The sequence below is a fragment of the Schistocerca nitens genome, chromosome 6, assembly GCF_023898315.1.
Source record: "Schistocerca nitens isolate TAMUIC-IGC-003100 chromosome 6, iqSchNite1.1, whole genome shotgun sequence".
Taxonomy (NCBI): domain Eukaryota; kingdom Metazoa; phylum Arthropoda; class Insecta; order Orthoptera; family Acrididae; genus Schistocerca; species Schistocerca nitens.
Window position 1 is genome coordinate 496,456,139 of NC_064619.1, and position 6,000 is coordinate 496,462,138.

The window sequence follows — 6,000 nt, forward strand, 5'->3', positions numbered from 1 at the left end:
GAGCTGAAAAGCTGGCATTCACATTCTAACACATATGTATCAATGTGAGAGACAGTGGAAGATAAAGAGAGATGGAGAAAAATATTTTCCATCATTTTTGGAAAATCGTAACTCTGAAATATGCTGAAAATAATTTGTAACTTGATGCAAAGCAGTCGTTCATTTTTATCTGGAATCAGAAGCCTAACAATGAAATATAAAGATCTAATGTATTTCATGTATTGATTACAGCAATTATTGCTAAAAGTGCTTAACAACAGCATGTACTACAGTAGTAGAAGATAACAACAAATTTTAAATGCTTGTATAACTGTTTAAATTCTCATTTCACTAAGTAGTACTGTGGTGGTTTCATCGTATTTACAACTCATTCGATGTAAGTTTTCACTTTTCATTTAGTATACACCAGTTAAAATAATAAATGAATAATGTGCTTGGTGACAGAATTCCTCATGTTGCATTCCACATTCTTTTCTGTAAGCTTCTATACCCAATTATTTATTAATGAATGTAAATTTTTGAGTAATTATTCAGTATGGTTTTTCAGATATTAATGCCTGAAATGTGTCATTCACATTAGTAATGTTGCAAGACATTTTTATGATATGTATATGTCACTTCAACGTCATGCTGCTGTGTTTTCTCCTTGCTCACTGATCTGAATGATCCACAAACACCTTCTTTTGTAATTTATACATGGACATTATTAACAATGTACATTGTATCTGGGACAGCTTGTTCCACTGGAACTTCACTTGATGCTGATAGGCTGTGTGTATATTATTACTGACTATATGACCAAATGTAAACAATAATCGTTATACTTGATATGAGAAAAAGAAAAACAGATAAAACTTACTATAAATATTATTTACATGCAATCTATTGTCTTGCTATGTATTACACATCAAAATGAAATATGTTTAATGTTACTCATAATATTATAATTCTATTTACTGTTACATGATGTGTAAGTACAGTCATAATTTTGGTGACATAGTTGGGGACATTACTGTATGAAGTATGTATGTAGATGCATATATTTACAAAATTTAACTGATTATTTGACATATATTTAATGGCAAACAATGAGAAACGTTATCATGGACGATTCAGATTACAAATGAAATTTCCATTAAATGGAATGCAGTTTACTCCTCTTCACAAGTAACAGTAATAATATTAAAGTTATGAAGAGGTAAGAAATCTAATATATAAATTTAAGTCAATATTGATAGTTTTTAAAAAAGACTGTGTTTAACATATGAAGATTTGTCTTCTTGATTGTTAGATTTCATACAACCAATATTTTTTATTTTGACTTTACTGTGGAAGTGTGTAACAGATTCCTTCCTAGTGTAAATGTACTTGTCTATACGAAACATATTTATATTGTGAACATTTCAGTTCTGAAAACTCTTTGAGGCCAGTGTAAACACTTTTCTTTCATTAAACCACAAGCTTTAAAAATGAGATGGAAGATTTATATGTGTGTGTATTACAAAGTTTTAATATAAGTGTATACAGTGAATTTGATAGTTGTTTCTCTTTCTTTTAAATTTTGCTAAATATTTGTATTCAATATTAACAACTGTCATTTATTTATACATTCACAGTTGGGGAAGCTATAAAGTGTCATTGCCTACAGAACTGCATCGATGCCAAAATGCTGTGGGAACATGCAGTTATTTTATGCCGATAGTAATTACCTTCTGATACATCATTTACAATACAGTTATGCAGCCTATTAAATCACTACTGCCCATGGGCTACAAATCTATTTACAGTCTGGGAAAAAAAATTCACAAGAAAGCTCTGTTATCTGTAATGAGTCTTACATAGACACTTTACTAATTCTGAAGGGAAGCTCTGCAGGTCAGGTATCTGCATTGTGTGAAAACATATTATTTAAATTCTGATAAGCTGTCAGCACAGAAGATTCTAAGAACACATTGATCAGTATCCCACCATCCTCTACGTATCTAGCAACTGAAGAACACAGTTACAAAATTACAGAGTATACAGTATGTGTACATGAAGCTATTTTATCTGTTGTTAGATTTATAGTTATTTCTTTGTTGCTCCCCTGAAACATTTTTGTATACAGTAAAGATATTACAATGTACAAAATAGACACAAAATTATACAGGAAAAGAACAATCTGATGTAAATGTTGATGGCATGGCATGCTATGATGACAATTTACATATTCATCAGGTTAAAAAGTTTCGATATATAGTAAGTAGTCAAAATTCAACAATCAAACATCATGAGTGACAATGGGATAGATATAATTTGTATTTCAGCATAAGACAATATTGAGTGGCTTCTAAATGAAGATACAGATAGAGACCACAAATTTGTAATTCAAGATATTGTTGAGAAAAGGCTTCCCAAAATCAATAACAAAGTAATCCCAAAATTAAAAACTAGGCATCTGACTGAACAACATAAGAAAAATTATGGTAAGGATCCAGTAGCTGTTATCAAAATAAGAACTAAAATCAATATATAAAGGATGAAACACCTGAAGACAGGTGTAATAAATTCAGCAGATAAAGTATGTGGGTGATAGAGCAATATACAAAAACCAAAAGAAACAGTTTGATGGAATAAGAATTTTAAAAATGCTGTCGATAACAGGAGCTCTGTCAAAAGGGTCACATATTAAACAACAATACACAGGGGAGCCAAGTAACTAAAGACAAAGTGTATGTTTACAGGGAGAAAAAAAAATACATGCCATACATTTGAGTGCAGCTGCAAGGCAGAAATGTAGAGAAAAGCTCAGTACATAAATAACTGAAGATAGATATACAATATTTTTACACAATATAATTAAGAACAGAAGAAGTTATAGTGAGTAATCTCAATTGGTAGAACCTCCCAAACTAATATTACAAGTTTCAAACACACATTGACACACAGTGGAAGTGTACAGATGATGAAACTCTTACCATTGATGGGCTACATATTTCTTTAGTGTAAATACAGATTGTTTCACATGCTTTGAAATGGTGATAACCCTTAACCCATGAGGTGACTTTCCTCAAATGTATACTACAAGGCGTGGTCTCTGAGGTCCCTATGTTTAATGAAGATTTAATGCAAAAATCATTTCAAAATTTTAATTTAAGTTTTATAAAATTCGATTTTACAAACCCTCAGTTCACGAAAAGTTGGATATTTTGAATTCGTCTCTTCTTGTGAGGTGTAACTAGCTGCTATGCAAATTTCTTCATAAACTTCAGCTGCCTTACAAGTTTATTATTGGGATAGCTATTGTACAACACACAAGAACTGCCACAACTAACATGTAAAATTCTACAACATATTGCCATGCGTCACCAACAGGTTTTCCTTCCTGAACTATAGGTAAACACTTTTCACCAAGGCAGTCTGCCCTCTATTATAAAACTGAATAACCTCTGGCTTCTATGTTTTCTCATTTGTGTCCAGCACATGATGCATAATGAATAGCTGAACATCAGCTCTGTTTATCTCTGGAATGTGTGAAAGTAATGTCATTTTTGGGAACCCAAATTAATTTGAGTCTACAGGAAATCTTCTGTTAGGCTGTAATTCCTTAGACATTTCTCTTTTGATTTTCCTCATTGTACCAGCCAGCATCAATCCATTTTTTCCATTTCTTGGGCAAGTTCCACAGAAGAATACAAATTGTAGGTCATCCCATTGTGATGTGTCCTTTTGATTGGTGTAAGAAGTCAGATGTATGCTTGAGTAGGAAGTGAACAGTTCCTATCATCTGCTCTGAGAACCCACCCATAAGAAAACTTGCATGTCTAAATACAGCCTTTCAAAAAATAGTATGTTTTGGAGTCAACTAGGCTCTGAATTTTTATTTCACGTCTGCAATATTTCTCAGGCATGTAGATCGCGAACCTACGCCTCCCTCTGAAGGGCACAGCATTTCATTGGTAGTAACACATGGACCAGTAGTGTAAGCTGTCTGGCAATTTTCTTCAAATTTTGCAAAAATGTCAGCTATAGCTGTTGCTGATTCAGCTGTCATTCATTCAACTCTGTCTCGACAGTCATCATAGCAAAGGTTCTAAAGGACATCAATTCTCTTGTGGCTCATGACACAGTGAAAACAGTTGTCTTTACACAAAATAATTATTTTCTTTTTCATTTACTACTACATATCTAAAAATTCATCTGTTGAGTAGAAGAAGTTGTCATTCAGAGATTCTTTTAATTTGTTATTAAATTATGGCTGGCTCTCTGCCAGACTTTTAATGCTATTTGGCAAATGACCAAAGATTTTTGTGGTAGCATAATTCATCCCCTTCCGGTGCCAAAGTCAGATTTAACCCAGAATAGTGAAGATCATCCTTTCTTCTGGTGTTGTAGCTATGCACTTCACTGTTATTTTTGAATTGGGATGGATTATTAATAACAAATTTCATAAGTGAAAATATGTATTGTGAAGGTACTGTGAATGTCCCGAGTTTCTTAAATAAATGTCTGCAAGGTGATCTTGGGTGGGCTCCAGTTATTATTCTGATTTCACAATTTTGTGCAATGAGTACTTTTTCTCTTAATGATGAATTATCCCAAAATATGATGCCATATGAAAGCAGTGAATGAAAATAGGCATAGTAGGCTAATTTACTGATATGTTTATCACCAAAATTTGCAATAACCCTAATAGCATAAGTAGCTGAACCTAACCGTTTCAGCACATCATCGATGTATTTCTTCCAATTCATTTTCTCACCAATGTACACACCCAGAAATTTTGAATATTCTGTCTTAGCAACAGACTTCTGTTCATAATTTATATTTATGAATGGTGTTATGCCATTTACTGTACAGAATTGTATATACTGTGTTTTCTCAAAATTTAATGAGAGTCCATTTGCAGAAAACCACTTAATAAGTTTCTGAAAGACATTATTTACAATTTCCTCAGCTGATTCTTGTTTCTTGGGTATGATTACTACACTTGTATCATCAGCAAAAAGAATTACGAGGCATGTTTTTTAAGTAAGGTCCATTTTGTTGTAGACACTAGTAGTTCGCACGCATACCGCAATGAGTGCATATGTTGTGTATCGGCATGCGTCAGGAACAACTGTGCTCAGTTTCAGCTCTGTAGCTAACCTGTATTGTTCTGTTCTGTGCTTTCAAAATGTTTAAGACTATCAACTCACCCGCCAAGTGTGAGACTCACTCAGTGGTACAGTTTTTGTCACCAAGGAACCTGTCTGTTGCAGAAATTCATTGACAGATTTACGAAGTGTACGATGATACTGTTATGAGTGAAAGCAAAGTGGGTACGAGAATTCAAAGATGGCCATGACAACGTCCATGATGAGGACCGCTCTGCTCGCCCTTCTTTGATTACAGACGATTTGGTGGCTAAAGCTGAAGCAAGGATTTGTGAGAACAGGCACTTCACAATAACAGGTCTCTCAAATGAATTTCCTGACGTGTCGAGATCAGTGCTTTACAACATTGTTTCTGAACACCTAAAATTTAGGAAATTGTGCTCCCGTTGGGTCCCAAAACTCCTAACAGAGGACCACAAGAACAATAGATTTGAGTGTGCAATGAAGTTCTTGCCTCATTATCATGCAGAAGGTGATGGCTTCTTGAGTCAGATAGTAACTGGAGACAAAACATGGGTTTCACACATCACAACCGAATCGAAGCAACAGAGCATGGAATGGAGACATACACACTTGCCTGTAAAGGTGAAGGCCAAACAGACTCTGTCCCAGTGTAAAATCATGGTGTCGGTGTTTTGGGATAGGCATGGTGTTTTGTTGGTTGACTTCATGCAACAAGGAACCACTATCAATGCAGAAGCATACTGCCAAACCCTGAAAAAGCTACGTAGAGTGCTTCAAAACAAAAGATGCGGCATGCTGACAAAGGGAATTGCCCTTCTCCATGACAATGCAAGACCTCACACTGCATGTCAGACCCGCGATTTATTGGACAGTTTTGGCTGGGAAGTTTTAGACCACCCAC